The sequence below is a fragment of the Danio rerio genome, chromosome 7, assembly GCF_052040795.2.
Source record: "Danio rerio strain M-AB ecotype USA chromosome 7, GRCz13ab, whole genome shotgun sequence".
NCBI lineage: Eukaryota > Metazoa > Chordata > Actinopteri > Cypriniformes > Danionidae > Danio > Danio rerio.
The window spans coordinates 24,798,310-24,817,004 of NC_141027.1; the positions used below are offsets into that span (position 1 = coordinate 24,798,310).

At 38.1% G+C, this 18,695-nt stretch overlaps 1 protein-coding gene across 2 annotated transcripts in view; it reads left to right on the plus strand.

Annotated features, from left to right (window-relative positions):
• shroom4 (shroom family member 4) overlaps positions 1–18,695 on the plus strand; it is an 81,500-nt gene that overhangs the window by 40,128 nt on the left and 22,677 nt on the right. The window contains 1 exon segment of one of the 2 annotated variants that reach the window (NR_200108.1): positions 7,050–7,182. The gene's annotated coding sequence lies outside the window, so the exon portion shown is untranslated. 2 annotated transcript variants of the gene reach the window in all.

The following is an 18,695-nucleotide window of genomic DNA, read 5'->3' on the forward strand; positions in this document are numbered from 1 at the left end:
AAACGTGCAACTTTGTGAAACTTAGAAGCTTAAAATTTATAAAGTACAGTATAGCACATGCTTATTATCTGTTTCCACTGTCAAAGTATCAAAATAGTGACCTATAGACCATTTCAATGTGGTCATGTCATTGGCCCTTGAACATTTCCTGCTTGTTATCACACTATTTCATAACTGTAACTAGAGGCAAATTAATTATGACTTAATGTTAAAACGGCTATCCTAGCATTATTTATAAATGTGTCTCTTTTTGAATTCTTGGAAACTATAGAAATTAAAAATGTAAAACAGGAATTACGTTGGAACCATTGTTTTGGTTTACATCTCTCAAAATGGTCTATACCATACCAATTTTTAGGGACTTCCAATAGTGCGATACCAAAAAGAGTGGAGCTAGACATATTGCTGAACACTATTGGTTACAGAGAACCATCACTTTTGTGTACAACAAGCCTGGTATATGACTACACAGAAAGTTGGATTTTTTGAAGATATAAACTAAAAAACCCTGAGTGTAGGAATGTACCATGCTCAAACAAAGCTTGCCGTCTTCTTGTGAAAAACAGCTATGTGTCAAGTAGCAAGAACAGGATCTGCTGTAGGTCCTCTTTGTTGTTTACGGGGCTGTTCACATGTTGTGTCTAAATTTGTGGAAAGTGTGGGGGTCATTACTTCCTCTTATCATTCATCTGCACTTACCATTAGTTCAATTCAATTCAATTCAGCTTTATTTGTATAGCGCTTTTACAAAGTCTACATTTGAATTAGGCATGGGCCAGTATAAGATGCTGATGGTATGATAACCTTGGATAAAAATATCACGGTATCACAGTATTGTGATCACTGCTCTAAAATAAGTTCTTTTTTAATGTCTGGGTAAAAAACTAAAATTTTGAACACAATATATTTTATTTTCAGAAATATTTATAATATTTTAGAGCAGTAAACAGGCTGAATAATTCAAATGAGTCATTGACTTCTGCTGTCTTCATTAATATCAAAAACATTTTGATTTCTTTACAGGACATAAAAAACGTTAAAAAAAAATTACATATACCTTGGAAATGGTATAACAGAACGTTTTAGCTGTTTTAAAATCTTGACTTTTCCAAACCAAAGGAGATTTTGAAACCAGTTATTGTCCCATGCAGATTTGAAATAATAGTAATAAATAAATTGAGTGTGCAAAAGAAGTGATATGTGAATGGCTCAAATGACTTTTTTCTTTGAGCGAGAATCAAATTGATCACAACAACATTCTGTCATACAACATGCGTACCAAATAAGGGTTCTGTTGGCAGTGGAAACTCATGTCTGATCAGAGAGACCTGACCTGAATCGTACTTTACGGTATTGTTTTAAACCGTACTCTCTTAATGGAAATTAGTCAACATTAAAACTGGCATTTTGATGTAGGTATGCAGACTTGCGGACACAAAATCATACTTATTTTAACATATTTATCATTAGTAATTGATATTATTGGGTGAAATCCAGTCATTTCAATGGGAATTTAGCATCAGGTCAAAAGATTTCCCTTAAAAAATTAAGCATCAGGTTGAGTAACAGGTTTATCCTAATTCGCTTTGTTCAGCAACATGAAACTGTGTGGTACGAAAGTGACTTCAGTGTGAGCTTCATGATGAATTTTTGACAACAGACAATGTATTCGCCAAATCACTGATGTTAATGAAGTTTTGGTGCAATTTTGCAGACAATAACAGCTGATTTAGTTTCCCAGCATGGTGCTGGGTCATGGCTGGAAGGGCATCTGCCGCATAAAACATATGCCTGAATAGTTGGCAGTTTATTCCACTGTGGCGACCCCTAAAAATTCAAGGACTAAGCTGAAAGAAAATTAATGAATAAATAAAATCTGATTTATTTATTTATGTATATAAAGTTTTTACCTTTTAATGTTATACCACATGTTATACCACAGTGGAGATTTTAGACAGGAAAATGTGGGCACCAGAGAGATGGGAAGGATTGGCAAAGAACCTCGAGCCAGGAATCAAACTCGGGTCACCGTGAACACAGTAGTGCCATGTGTTGGTGCACTCACTACTAGGATATTGACGCAGACAAAAGTAACATTTTCCATTGCCTTGTACTTTAAAGATGCATGAAGCTCTGCTCACAAAAAAGTCATATTCTGAAGAACCAGTTTTTGTTGATGGTTATAGTCAGTTCACATGAACTGTTTAAAATCCATGTGGTGAATTTGAAAAGACACTCTAGATTCATTGGTTAAAGTGGCCATATTTTGAAAACAAAACTGATATTTTAACACAGATAGACATACAAAAGGTCACAGTGATCAAATCAACAATTGTAGATGAAATAAATTCCTCACATGTTAAGGAATTTCACAGGAAGGTGAAAGAGTTCTACATAGATTTGACCTGAGGTTTGGTTTGTCATGGGATTTTACTGTGTTGACCATTAGAAATGTTTGTAAGGAAATTTTGTGTGAGCTTTAAACATCATGACACTGTTGTCAACAGTCAGTGTCTTTTTGTGTCTGTAAAATTAAGCGTTCATTTCACTATTGTCACTGCACCTTTCAAGTCAAACTTTATTTTTACTTCTAAAGCATCATGCCTAGAAGATGTGACCTGGATATTCACTGTGGAAGAGCATCTGAACAGTGGCTAAATCCACCAGTAGCTTCTGATTATGTGTCTGTTGTTTATTTTAGCTGGCCTGATGCGAGCTGACGTCAGCAGAGTTTGGCAGACAAGCGAGGTTTGTCACCCATGACAAACCAAATTGACTGACACACCCTGTTTGACTCACTCAGTCGCCTGGTCTAGAATCAGATTTTCTGGTATTGAATTTACTCCCAGTTATTGTGAGGTAAATGCTTGAGCTGTGTCCAGGTCAGTTTTGATCTCTTCAGTGTAACCACATACTCACTTTGTAAATGTTCAGAGTATCATGTGCTAGTGCCTCACTGTGGCTGTTTGCAGAGGTGCAGATGAGGCGGTTAGCAAAACACGCTAACAAACATTTAAAGAATTTGACTGATGTATTCACGTGCAGCTTGTGATAAATGTTTACCTTTTACCGCTAGTTTTATGGAGTAAATGAGGTGCTGCGTGTGCGAGTGTGTGTGTGTTGTTGAGTCTGGTCTGGACGTCCAGTCGGCTGAGTCCAGCACATTCCAGTGTGTTGAGGCCTCGGTGCATTAGCAGCTAGCAGACAGCTGAGTGTACTGCGTCCCCCACTCCTCCCTCTTTCATCTTCTTTCTCTTCTCTCACTTATTTATACTGTCCTCCCTTCCTGCTGCTCTGTAAACCCACAGTCACCTCTCTTCATTTTTTTTTTCACCAACAGTCTCAGTCTTTTTCTAGCTCTTATAGGATCGTTCACTAGCTTATAAATGCTGTAACTTTATTCTCGTACATCTTATTGCTGTCTAATATTATTTTATATCCCTTCCAGTGTTGCCAGATATAGCTGACCTTTTCCAGCCCAAATGCTGTCCAAAACCCGCACAAAAACACCCAAAATATTAGATTATTATTTAATTTAATTTTATTTTACTTAAATGTTATTTTAAATAATCTGTTTATCAAAATTAACCTAGTTATTTAAACTGTCATAATTTTTTAACTTTACAGCAACCAACACCAGCAGTCACAGAACCACAACATGAAACACGGACCCCTCACCCACACACTGCGCTTATTGTTGTGTAGATTGCACTACTTATTAAGCCGCCAATCCACGGCACGCGACATTCGGACACGACTGTCAGAATTAGGCTTGGGCCGGTATAAGATTCTGACGGTATGATAACGTCAGAATAGACATTGTACCCCAAACTCGTGGGGAAATTGCATTTTGTTTTGTAACTGAAAATAAGGTTGATGTCAGAGCCAGACGTCTGTCCGACATCAGTGTCCAACATCCTACCTAAAATCAACATTGGTTTAAGATTTTGGTCACTTTACAATTTAACCTAAAATCCACCGAATATCAATGTCATTTGACGCCGTTATTAAACATCAAATTAGCGTTGTCCTTAGACACTGGCTAGACATTGAATTTTGGTCACCTGACCTCTCGACCTACATCTAAGCTAATATTAACATCTTATGATGTTGTGTGCCTGCTAGAATGTCAGGCTAAATAAATAAAATAAGTAATTTAATCAATAATTCTGCTGTCTATCACACATTATAATGTTGTGATTTATTTTTTAATATTAGTTAAAATTTTGTACCTAAAATAAATTCAATAACCTCACTGTCAAAGCTTTGCAATACTTGTATAACCTTATCGTGAAGCCTTTCGGTGGTTAAGAACTCTAATTCTTTCACTTCTGTGAGCTCGTTTGATCATTCTTGTCATTCTTCAACCTCATTGTCAAGCCTCTCGACATCCTCTAACCTCTTGACATTCTGTATTTATCTTATCTGTAGTATATAAACCAATTCAATATGTTGTTTATTTTCGTCCAACCGCTCACTCAAAAGATTCTCAAAACACAAGAATTCTCACGGGACTTTTTACAACAAAACATAACCTACTTGAGTGCACTTAAGGTATGAGATTAAGGGAACGGCAGTCTCAGACTTGCTTTTAGCCGAAGACAAATCTGAACTTTTAAACCTCCAGCTTTAGGATCCATCCAAACACCAACTCTGCAGAAGCTAGCCACAAAGTAAGAGGTTCAGGAGCGAGGGCTGCAGAGATGGAAAAAAAAGTTCCTGCTCTTTTTACATCCGTTTATTTGGCGGCTAGTCAGAAATGCTACAGTCTTAGTGTTATTACCCTGCCTGTGGTCTCTCTCTTGCTGTGGTGGTTTTCTAGGCAGCACAGGCTAATCTATTTGTGTGTTTGTGTGTGTGTGTTGTAGTCACACAAGCAGGACTGTGCCGGAGGCTCATGAAGGGATCAGATTTGATTGTTGTTCAGATTGACTATAGCTATATATGTTGTCTATTTGCATGCAGCCTGTTTTTGTGTAATGCTAATGGGTTGGGGATTGGCTGGAATGCCTGTTTATTCATGCTTGGCAGTCTATCTAACATAGGCACATCCATCTCATTTGAGGCCGGCACAGCTGCCACCATGTTTGTAATCATGTGTCTACGTTATGATGAAATTGGAACTGTTGACCTCTCATAGTCACTGTTCCTCAGCTGTGTTTTTTGCAAGATGACGCATGATTACCCTTTAAAATCTACATTAGTGTATGTAGTTGTGTGAAAAAGGGATTGTTGAAGGAACGCTCCATCATTTTACTATTTTTCCCACAATACACGTTACCATTTTTGAATCCACAATCTCTGGGTCTGACGGAAGCACTTTTAGCTTACCATAGCACAAATAGGTTGTTTGCAGTCATGTGGTTCTGGTGACATGCGAAAATCAGATAGAGGGCAGGAAGTAAATAAAATGACAAACATAGGGAAAAGTCTGTATTTTAGCCATTTATACCATATGTCAAAGGAGATAAAAATAGAAAATAACCACAGATGTTGGGCATGATCCTCATATCTTGAAGAGGGCAGAGGTTTTTACTTAAATATATTTGCCTGTCATCAAGGCGGTAGTACTGTAATACTAGTAATACTGTATAAGCTATTACGTTCAGGGCTGAACATTAACACCCGTCAACCCACCAAATGTGGGTAGATTTCCCCTGTGGCGGGTTAGACAGCTACTGCCACTAGCCACTTTGGCTGGTTAAAAACTAATTTTTAAATTGTAGTTTTCTTAAAATCAGGGTACGACGATAAAGATGGCCCAATATGCATGTAAATGTGATCTTAAAATCGAGAACCAGCAAGAATGACAACACTAATTTTGTTTGCGGGAGCAAAAGAAAGTAGACATTTTTACGTTCTGATAGCGATTATTATGTAGAAGATTCAATTCCTGCCCTCTATCGGAATTTCACGCATCATCAATGACGTCATTTAAAACAACATATTAATGAATCGGTTTATGCCGAGTTCAGACTGCAGGATTTTCAAAGTAGTTGTGTCACAGATGTTTTCACACTGCATGACTATCTGGGCTAGCGTTTTGTCGCTGCTTTGTTTACACTGTAAGATGGATCGGCGACAGGGGCTTTCATGACTATACAATAGAAAGAATCGCCGACAACTTTGTCCAAATTACATCTCACAGCCAAAAACACATAGTAGTATATCTTTTGTTACTAACTACATAAAAAGAAAGAAGCGTTTAATGGGGTAGAAAATGTACATATTTGCAATTTCTCCTCATCTTTCTTTTTTAACTTTCTGTATGAAACATCAAACAGACACAAATGCTCCTGTCAAATCTCCACTAGTTTTTCCTCCATTTCTTGGGTCCAAACAAACCGAAAATGAGCGCTTTTAACTTCTCCCTCAAATTCCCACTGGCCTGCAGGTACACACACACAAGTGGATGCAGATCTCTCGTTGGCTGTAGGCGATCACAGATGTTATTTTCAGTCAAAACTCATTTCACACGGCATGATTTGAATCGCCGATTCTCTCAGATCGCGTCTTTGATAGTTCCTACTGTGTGATTGTCGTTCACGTGAACGGGCACCGATTTGCATGTGATTTCAGGCATTTGTTGCTGATTTCTCAAAACCTGTCGGCGAGTCAAAATCGGGGCTAAAATCATGCAGTTTGAACTCGGCATTAGTCGAATAGCATCTTGCTCAAGATGACCAAAAAGTTTAGATTTTATTTCCCTATTTAAAGCTTTTCTGTAGTCACATCATGTACGACCACTGACAGAAATGGCTGACAGAATGTCTAGGTTGATTTGACTAGGAACTAAACTCTCATTCCGGCGTAACAATCAAGTAACTTTGCTGTACCCTGGCACCAGCACAAACAATGATATTACGCAGCATCTGAAAGTAGTCCTCAGTACCAAGCCCTACACACTGCACCACCAGTTAGATTCTGTGTATTCTTCCTGTAAATACAGACCAAATATTCTGCTTCATAAGAACTCAATGGATCTTGTAAATTTACGTTTGCCTGTATGTTTTTGTTAAGATTTATTTTTGTTTCTTTTTTCCCCTTAGGATTGAGATTCAGCCATTCAGCTAACCATTCAGATTTTGAAGGGGGTTCGAGTAGTCATCACTTTCGAGTTACAGGTTTTTTTTACTAGTTGCTGGAAGTATTTTTAATAAAAAACATATTTTTTACGCCTTTTACGCCTGCATGTTTTTTGAGTGCTGGTCTCTGTTGACTTGTATCTTATGAATCACCAGGAATGCTGTTTCAGTTGAAATAATATTGTATTGATGGAAAAAAAAAATCATTTGTATATTACATGGCCTGTGGATAAGTAAAATAACCACAATCTCTTATTTATGGGTGAACTATCCCCTTAAGTATGAGTTAAGGTTTTTGTAATTTTGTGTTTGTGAGTGTGTCTGTGAGCACATCTTTGGACGTCCCTAAAGGTCACATGCATCACGCAGGGCTCATTTCCAGCTCCATTTAAAGGCCATGGAATGTTTGACTATTCAGTTAGCACCATGATAGAGATGTTTGTTTGTGAGTGTGTTTAATGCCAGCCTCCATGCCGGTAATTAAAAATTGACCCAAAAGACTTACAGGGTGGGTTTTCTGAGCTAACCATACAGTGTGTAAATCATTTACTCTTAGTTTTTTTTACTCTAAAGACTTCTTTTGTTTTAAGCCCTTGTAAAATAAACTCTTCTTTATATCTGTTATGGTTGTAAATGAATACAAATCATATACATATGATATTATTCAAATGTTGCATATTTTTGTGCTTTATTTTTAGCATATTTTAGCAAAATCATAAATATAAAAGTCTGTTTTATGTAGTAATGACGTTTATTTTTGTCGGTTTGTCAGAATTGGAGTGGTTGTGTCTTTGTGAATGGGAAGCTGCTCTGTACAGTTAAAGGATGTTTGTGGTATGTTGTGTCCAGACACACACTGTATGGTTTTCCTGTACACACACTTTCTATTGTTTAACCGCAGCTGTGGGGAAGGCTGATTTCATGCATTTCGTAACTTATCATAATTACAAATTAATTCAGCGTTTGCCTCTTCTCGTTTTCAGTTGCATAACTTTAATTACTAAAAGTATAAAAGAAAGTGTTGCAGTCGATCTGTTGTGTTTGTCTTAACTTGATGTACTCTGCCTTGAGGTGTGGTGCCCATCTTGACACTGAGAACAGTGTGCTTCTCAAACTTCTGGATGTCTGGTTCCTCCCAGTTCCTACTCCCACTTCCTGTTACACACGCTGACTGTAATAGCAGCTTCAGGAGCTGGGCTGGGAACCATGGAATAGAAATGTTTATTTACAGCAAATGACCATTGTCAGGGACGGAAGAACTGTTTTGAAATGCGGATTTTGTCCCTGGCTCTAGCCAAGGTCTGAACTGTTGGCCATATTTGGGTTGTAAACATATATGTTTTAAAAAAAAATCTGATTCGCACACATGCTCAGACTTTAAGGGAGGGCCCTTACAGGAAGGCCACGTGAGGGAGGGAAGTGTTGCTGTCTTGGCATATCCATCTGAATTTGTCGACGAATTAAAGTGATAGTTCACTTAAAAATGAAAATTACTAGTTCACTCACTCTTGACTTGTTACAAATTAGCTTGTTTTTTTCTTTCTATTGAACACATAAGAAGATATTATGAAGAGCGTTTTGGAAACTGGTATCCACTGACATCCAAATCAGAAAAAACAAATGCTATAGAAGTCAATGGTTACAGGTTTATAACATGCTTTAGTATATCTTCCTTTGTGTTTGACAGAACAAAAAGAACTCGACCTCTTTGGAACAAGACAAAAGTGAGTAAATGATGACAGAATTTTTATATTTTTAACACATTGGCACCTTTTGCCATAAAAATTATTTCATTTAATTATCCATTTACACTTACCGGCCACTTAATTAGGTACACCTTACAAGTTCTGGCTTGGATTGCCTTTTGCTTTCAGAATTGCCTTAATACTTTGACACAAATATTCCTCAGAGATTTTGGTCAATATTGACATAGTAGCATCATGCAGTTGCTGCAGATTTGTCAGCTGCACATCCATGATGTGAATCTACCGTTCCACCACATCCCAAAGTTGCTCTATTAGTTTGAGCTCTGGTGACTGTGAAGGCCGTTTGAGCACAGTGACCTCATTGCCATGTTCATGAAACCAGTCTGAGATGATTCACACTTTGACATGGTGTGTTATGATGCTGAAAGTAGCCATCAGAAGATGGGTACACTGTGATCACAAAGGGAGGGACATGGTTAGCAACAGTACTAAGGTAGGCTGTGGCATTGACACAATGCTCAGTTGGTAATAATGGGGCCAAAGCGTGCCAAGAAATGATCCCTCACACCATTACACCACCACCAGCAGCCTGAACCATTGATACAAGCGAGAATGAATCCATTTTTTCATGTTGTTAAAGCCAAATTCTGACCGTACCATTCGAATGTGGCAGCAGAAAACGAGACTCATCAGACCAGGCAACATTTTCCCAATGTTCTATCATCTAATTTTGGTGAGCCTGTGTGAATTGTAGCCTCTGTTTTCTGTTCTTAGCTGACAGTAGTGGCAGCTGGTGTGGTCTTCTGCTGCTGTCGCCCATTCGCCTCAAGGTTGCATTATTGTGCATTTAGAGATGCTCTTCTGCATACCTCGGTTTGTAACAAGTGGTTATTTTCAGTTACTGTTGCCTTTCTATTAGCTCAAACCAGTCTGGCCATTCTCCTCTAACCTCTGGCATCAACAAGGCATTTGCGCCCACAGAACTGCCGCTCACTGGATATTTTCTCTTTTTCAGACCATTCTCTGTAAACCCTAGAGATTATTGTGCATGAAAATTCCAGTAGATCAGCAGCTTCTGAAATAGTCAGACCAGTCCGTCTGGCACCAACAACCATGCCAAGTTCAAAGTCACTTAAATCACCTTTCTTCCTTATTCTGCAGCAGATCGTCTTGACCATGTCTAAATGCATCGAGTTGCTGCCATGTGATTGGCTGATTAGAAATTTGCATTAACAAGTAGTTGGACAGGTGTACCCAATAAAAAAGCCGATGAGTGTATAACAGCTACAATCTAAAAGGTAAAGTGTGTAATTTCAGACTTTTGTCTAGGTTTATCTAAGAAAAAAATTACTCCAAAGCACAGTTTAGATGTTGAAGAATGAGTGTTTTTATGGTCTGTGCAAGCTAGTCACTCCATTATTCTGATGATCCTAAAAATACCTTCTTTTTTTGTTCCACAGAGAAAAGTCATTCAAATATGGAATTACACTGGAGTGAGTAAATCATGATTGAATATCCATTTAAGCTACCCCAGAATGACTTTACGTCTTTAGTTGAGCCAGAAATTGACATGTACACGTTGTGGCGCTCAAACAAACCCTACAATCCTAAAAGCCCCACACTATTGAAATAGGAGAAAATAGATCAATTGAATGCATTATTTTTAATAATTAACAATTTTCCACATGTCAGCATTTCTCAGAGTGTTTAAACAGTGCATAAATGACACTTTCAGCCATGTGCAATTCACATTACAGGAACCAATAGCTGTAATCTCCTGTTAGAAGCCAACTGGCCAAAACACAGATATTAAAGCTGTAAGCACCACTGCTCTCCTGAGGAAATAAAGTGTGGAGAGCCACTTCAGTCACCATTTATCAAAGGCTGCTCGGTCTCTCTGGGAGAAACCCCAGTTGCTCTTCGCTCTACGAGTTTATGATCTTGTGGTTTGGAGAGGCCGTGCAGGACAGAGACGGCAAACTCAGGAAGCTTCTTGAAAAAGCAGTCGCACGGTAAGACCCTGTCCGCTGCGCTAAGGAACAAGAAAGAACAAAGGAGACTCAATGCCAAAACAATGGACATTCCTTACATTCCCAAGACCCCCCCCCCCCCTTTCTGGCTTTTCCACACATTCGGAACAAAACTCTAAGACCTTGCAGCCTTGAAAACGTCCCATGTGCCAGCCTCAATGTTAGGCCGTAACATGTTTTTGATCAAATTCCTGTCCATGGAATTTATAGTTTATGGCCTACTTTGCTGTCTTTGGTTCAGAAAAGTGTGCACAGATGAATGTAGGGTGTGTTTTAGAGATGCACTGTGAGATTTATTTGAATCTTTTGGCTGGTATTAGTGTCTTTTTCTGTGGGCTGCTATACAGTTAATCTTATTGTCATTAAGCAAAGTACAATGCAGAGCCAATGAAATGCAGTTAGCATCGAAGCAGAAGAGCAAATAACAAGTGCATAAATGATATAAATGTTTATACAACGTTATGAGATTATATATTGTATTGTATTTACTACACAAAGCAGCACATTCTCATTTGAAAGCTTCTCATATTTTCAGGAATTAAAATCTCAGGGTTTTTACTGAGACTACTGAAACTAGAGGCTGCACACTTTTGTGATATCTTGGAAAACTGCTGTGAGTGATGACATTGTCTGGTGGAACCTTTCAAGAGCTCTCTGCAATTATAGATAGCAAGCGCTTGACGTTTTATGTGTGTGTTGCTCCCAATTCTCTTAACTACTGTGCAAACACTTTTTCAGTGAAATTCGTCTCCTTATCTGTCTGAGTCATCCAAGGCAGACAAAATTTCACTAATTCTTTTATGACCAGCAGAGCTTTAAATAAGCAAAACAAAACAGCCTCTTCATTGCATGATACCTACCACTAAAGTGTAAGAATAAACCTGTATGCACCTTTAGATTTAGTAGGGAAGTCAATAGTCATTCTTTCAAAATGTTCACTAAGCACTGAGATTATATATAATTTTGCTTTTTAAATTCATTGTATCTTTATTCTAGTATGTCTCACTTAAGGGAAAAAAATGCAGGATTTAGTCCAGGCTATAAATGCTGTATAGAAATATGCAGGAACTTGTTTTGTGACTTCCAAAATGCACAAAAATAGGATGCTCATGAGCCAATTTCAAAAGTTAAACCAGATGTGAGCTGACATGAGGTGACAACTCAGTTGGGTTGCATTGGTGCTAGTTGTTTGGCATCGGCTTGTTGTGTGCAGTCCTTAAGGACAACAACTGTGATCTGGGGCTCTGTTTTAATGATCTAGGCACAAAGTCTAAAGCTCATGGCGCAAAAGCATTAAGGGTGTGTCCGAATCCACTTTTGCTATTTTAAGGACGGAAAAATACACTCTAAACGGTAGTGCATGGTCTAACAGGGTTGTGCTTATTCTCTTAATGAGTTATGGGTGTGTTTTTAGAATAAACCAATCAGAGTCTCATTTCTCATTCACTTTAAGATGGCATGGCAATGGCCATGGCGCATTTGTGGATTTACATGTCAGACTTTGTAAGTGGAAAAACTGAACGCTTCTCTGACGAGAAAACAGTTTAACAGACTATCTGCAGCCAGAGGATGAAGAATGAGCCTCCTCCATTTGGCCTTTACCTTCACTTTCTCTCTTTTGTGGATAAGGAAGCATGTTGTACGCAGACATCCATTAGCTTATATAATTAATTAGTTTAATTTGTTAAGTGCAACTATTTGTTTCAAAACTATTTCTAAATTCAGTTCTAATTTTCAACAAATGAACAGTAATAACGAAGTGTGGTCAAAAAACTGAGTTATATCCAAACACACGACCTATGGCCCATGTGGTCCAAAACCTAACAGGTGGACAAATCTAAGCTTGTTTTTATTAAAACAAATATAAAATATGCATATAATAAATAATACTGCTAATAATACTAATATTATACAAAAGCAAATGGTCATGAATAAACTAAAAAAAGCCCCCTGAGATGAAGAAGGCATGAAGGCATTGGTTTTTATGTTTATGTAGAAAATAATCATTTTTGTAATGTTTTATTTCTTTAATTCTTTTTCATATGTAAAGATATAGAACATATCGCACGTGCTACCCACTGCAACACTGTGCAGCCCGCTATTTAAACAACGTGGCGCCTTATTGCGCCGGTTGTATGATAGGGCCCCTGATGGCTTTACCAATTAGTGATTGGTGATTTTCGTTATTAACTGTTAACACATCAAATCTAATAATGTCTTGGGGTTCAATATAATGCATTTTGCATCCATTTTTTGGCAGCAGGTTTGATATCAAATAGTTCTTTCAACTATCTAACGATCCCAAGTTTTGAAATTGGCTCAGTAACATCCCATTTTTTGGGAAAATCAACTGAAACGAGTGCACATTCGTTCCTGAAAATATGTCTAATAATCTAATAATCCTATCATTTGCCAGTATTAGAGAAATGTAGGGAAATTACAGCTGGCCTCTTTGTGTTTTTTTCTTGACATAATTTTTGTACTTGCTTTGTCACTTCACTACGTCTTACTTGTGCTCTGATTTGTTTCTGAATAACCAGTCAGAGCATCATTTTTTGCCAACTGTCCCACCGCTGATTCTACAAGCTGATTTGGGCCATTGAGCTCTGACATTAACCCAATGAGAGCTGACGCATAGAGCAAACCTAACCAACTAGCCAGACCGCTAACTGATGTGACTGACTAAGTCCAACGGCTGACTGTTGACTTGATGTATCCCAATCCTTAGAAGTTCAGGATGTTTTAGAAACAATAAAAAAGTTTGCATATGCATTAGCTACTCCATCCTGGAAAAAAGCTTTTAAAGATCTATTTCAGCACAAGAAATAATGTTTATTGGACAGTTCATTTCGACTTTTGTAGTATGTAAGTTTGGCGAGCACTTGACATTTCACAATTTTCCCATTCACTTTAATGAATGGTTATGGTCTTGTAGGCCCAAAATAACTGCCTGGAGATATTGCAAAAATGGTCACTGGATGAACAGACTGCTTGAAAGGCACTTTAAAAATAATTCTTTATCTACATAAAAAATAAGGAGAATTACCATGCACGATTAATTATCTAGTAATAAATGATAAGGTCTGATCTATTGTCTATTTGTAGTTTATATATAGACCAAATGAATAGTGCATGTGATTATATGCTTTATACAGTATTCCAGTGGTACTAGACAAAGAAGACATGCTCCGATTTCTGGAAAATGTCAAGAGATCACTCAAGACAGTTTACCATGTGTGTGTTCGTCCTTTGGGATTGGAGTATGGTCAGTTTGCTCATGTGGAAATAGATTTTATTTTATTAAAAGACCCAGTATAGCCCAGGGCACCACACCATAGTCTGCCTTCTATCATCATGGTAAAAGCATTCTGCAATACAACTCTGATATACTGGGCATGTGGACAACATGAAGACCATCAATTAGATTGACTTCTGTTCAGTTGCCAAAGAAAAAGTAAACGGACTGTGTTGTTTTCGTTGGTGTAGACTTTGAAGCCTTGTGAACTGCTGTGCATCTGTTTTAACATCTGCTGTTGGACATTTGTTAAGACTGGTTTGTTGTTAAGTCGGCTGTCTTGCTCACTTTTATTCTTTCACTTTATGTTAAGACTGAAAGGCCACCAGGGTCATGACCATGTCTCTGCTGTTTTTTTCTGTCTGAAATGGTTAGGAAATGTTTGATGTGGCTGATAAGCTTTTGGACCAAGAAGCATTTTGACATGCATTCTTCTAGAAAAAGTACTTTAAAATGAGTAGGAGAGAATCCAAAACAACAAACAAGCTATTGTACTTGAGAGCCCAGCTCATGGCTGCTCCCTTCCTGGACTGCATATTTCGATGTGGCCGTACTAGTAAAAGCCTGGGTGATTACATGGAATGCAGCCTGTGCGTCTCTCTCCGTGTTTTTAGGAAGCGGGCAATGAGAGAACAAACAATGCTAATTGCAAATATTGAAAGTTAAGGAGGTGTGTGTGTGTGTAGGTATAGGTGTGTGTTTGTTCTAGTTTATTTATTGGTTTCCTTGTCATTTCTTTCCACAGAACTGAGATAAATCAGCTAATATAATTTAGTTTTACACTTTTAGAAATCATTTGCTTCTGTTTGTTGACAAGACTAGCTGGATCTGGATTTAGAATATTTAAGAATTGTACATGAAAAATAATTGCTGAGAGCTTTTACTTAATAATGGACATGGCAAATTAGGTATCCTTTGTGGTGAGACAAATTTTAGCTGCGTCAGAAATTGCATACTTCCATACTATATAGTACTCCAATAACAGTATGTGAGAAGTACCCAGATGTAACTACCACTTCTGGCTAGATTCTGAAGTGCACATCAAATGGGTGATACGCTATCTCATGATGCACCGAGAGAGAATCAATGAAAAGGACAGAACCTCTGTCCCCATAATGGTTTTAAAAAGGTGTCACTTAGGGCCTACTCACACTATGCCATCCGTACCGTGCCCAGGCCCGTTTCCCGGATCGTTTGAGAAGTGTGAGTGCGCTGAATCTGGCTCAAGCACGGTTCACTTGGCCGGCCCTGGCCTGGTTGGAAGAGGTGTGCCTGAGCGCGGTTCACTTGGGCTTTTGCACGGTACGCTTGTGTGTGAGTGCAAAACGCGCCAAAGCCCGAAACTGAAAGCGAGGCGTGACTTTTACGGGGCTGTTTCATATGATTTATTAATCATTCTTACTGTTCAGTGATCGCAAACTGCCGTAGTTTATTAAAGACGAGAACTCCTCACAGCACAACAGCTGCGCGGCTTCAGCAGACCTCCTCATTCCTGCAGCACGAGAGCTTTATGATTGTTTATGAGCACCAAAAGTGGCGAATCTGTTCGGCGAAATATCTGACTGCGTGTCACCGCATCCCTAAGGACTGTTTGGCGAAATATTTGACTGCATGTCACTGCATAACAAAAGACTGAAACGATATAACTAGAGAAATCTCCACTGTGCTACTGGGTGAGAGCGTATGGCAAGCCGTTTTAGCATTTAAACCTTTTTATGACTATCCATAAATATATTTAGAGATATCTCTAATTATATTTTGACTAGTCATAATTATAATTCGATTAGTCAGAATGACAATTAGAGATATCCGCAATTACAATTGTACTAGTGCGAAATCAGATTGGAGATATCTGCTAATATATTATGACTAGTCATATTCCTCCATTGACTTCCATTGAAAAATATTTGCAGATATTTCTAAATTAGTTTTGACTAGTCACAATTGTAATTAGATATATCTCTAAATGAATTTTGGCTAGTCAAAAATCCAACTACAACTGTAATTAGACTATTAGTAAATTAATTAGAGATATTTTCAAATATTTTTGTAGATATCTCTAAATATGACGAATTAAAGAAATCTCCAAATGTATTATGACTAGTAAAAACTCAGTTAGAGATATCTCTAATTACAATTGTTACTAGTCAAAATTCATTTGGAGATATCTAATTATAATTGTGACTAGTCAAAACTCATTTAGAGATATCTGCAAATCTTTTTCAATGGAAGTCAATGGAGGAATATGACTAGTCATAATATATTTGCAGATATCTCCAATCTGATTTCGTACTAGTACAATTGTAATTGCAGATATCTCTAATTGTCATTCTGAGTAGTCTAATTATAATATTATAATCAAGAGCTATCTCTAAATATATTTATGGAGTCAGAACAAAGATTTAAATGCTAAAAAGGCTTGCCATAGAGAGCGCTTCTCACTGAACGGCGCAGCAGCGATGACGTAAGCGTGCCAAGGCCCGATATGGTGTGAGTGCGGGCCGTCGGGGGAGACGGGAGGGGGGACAAGCGTGCTTTGGCCCGGTTCGAGGCAACTGTACCTAGTGTGAGTACGGCCTTAAGGACTTAACCCTAAGTTTGTTTTATGTAATGTTCCCCAAACTTGTGCAGTGATGTTAACTTCAAATTGTGTCTAAGCCTGGTGTTAAAGATATGCTGTGTCCCAGTTTGCCTGCTTGTTCTTTTTCCTAAAAGTATGTTTCTGTGAAGAAAAAAATATATACTTTTGAGTCTGAATGTATGTACAGTATATTTGCAGTTTATTGATAAAATTACGCTTCAAGAATTCACACTTATATAATGCTTGACTATTTTAGCAGGTTTGGCATGGTGTCCAAGGAGAGAACCCTGAGCTCAGAGATAGATGAGCCCAAGGCTCCCGCCTGGTCAGTAAGCATTAGGAGGGATGCGAGATCAGGTAGTTCTCGATAACTTCCCAAGAATAGACAGCTAACTGCACCAGTTTGTACATAGTAGATGCTTGTGACTTTAACTTTTGTGGCATGATTTTGACTGTGGGAGGAAACTGGGGTACTGGGGAAAACCCATGCGAACACGGGGAGAACATGCAAACTCCGCACAGAGAATGTTTGACTGGCTCAGCTAGTGTTTGAACCAATGACCCCCCTTGCTGTGGGGCAACAGTGTTAGCCACTGAGCCACTATGTCGCCTGAACTTAGAATTGAGGAGGAGGATAGATGGCATGAAGAAGTCACATCGTAATACATGGTGTAAACCAGACACAAAACATTTTCCAGGCTTTGAATCAAGTATATTGGTAATATAAGATAATGTGCTACTAGTCATTAGACAATTGTCCACGATGATTTTGGACATGCTAATTGTAACATTGAATAATGCTTATGAAATATTACAAAACATTCCCAGGCTTTGAATCAAGTATATTGGTTATAATATGTGAACAAAACATTTGGAAGAATTGTCCCTTTGGAAAAATGACCCTTTGTTTTAACAGAAGAACCTATTAATTGGAGGTCGACCCCAGTTTTAAGAAAAACAAATAATAACGTGACTTGTTAATCATTTGGAAAAGTGGCAGATGGTAGATTTATCTGATGAATCATCGGTTGAACTGCATCCCAATCAACACAAATAGAACAGAAGACCTACTGGAACCCGCATGGACCCGAGATTCTCCCAGAAATAAGTCAAGTTAGATAAAGGAAAAATCATGGTTTGGGGTTACATTTAGTTATGGGGGTGTGTGAGAGATCTGCAGAGGGGAGGGATGGCAACATCAACAGCCTGAGGTATCACAAAATTTTTGTATGGCCCATTACATTACAACCCACAGGACAGAGAAAATTCTTCAGCAGGATAGCGCTCCTTCTCATACTTCAGCCTCCACATTAAAGTTCCTGAAAGCTAAAAAGGTCAAGGTGCTCCAGGATTGGCCAGCCCAGTCACCAGACACGAACATTATTGAGCATGTTTGTGGTAAGATAAAGGAGGAGGCATTGAAGTTGAATTCTAAGAATCTTAATAAACTCTGGGAGTCCTGCAAGATCACTTTCTTTGCCATTCCAGATGACTTTATTAATAAGTGATTTGAGTCATTGCAGAGATGTATGGATGCAGTCGTCTAGCTTATGGGAGACATACACTGTATTCATTCTGTTTCCACTGCACCATGACTTTATATACTATACTGTACAGTATTTCTGTTAAGAGAAAAGACTTGTCTAAGCAAAGTCAGACTTTACTGTCCTAATTAAATAATTAAAATCAAGGCATGATCATGTTTTATTTTGGTAAAATAAGCATAATCTAGAGACTTTTGCCTTTCATATAAGCCACTACTGATACCAAATGGTCAACTAGAAGTCAAGTTATTATTTGTTGTTCCTAAAACTTGTATAGGCGACAAGACTTTTGTCAGGTGGTGTATTTTTCCTTTTGTTCATTAGGTTTTTCTTGTATTGTCAGTGTTGTAGCTGTTATTTAGCCTGACCCCATTCAGACTTTCATCAGCCCATCTGATTAGAGCAGCAAAAGCTGTTTATTAAGCACAGCTGATACGAGTTAAACTTCATTTTA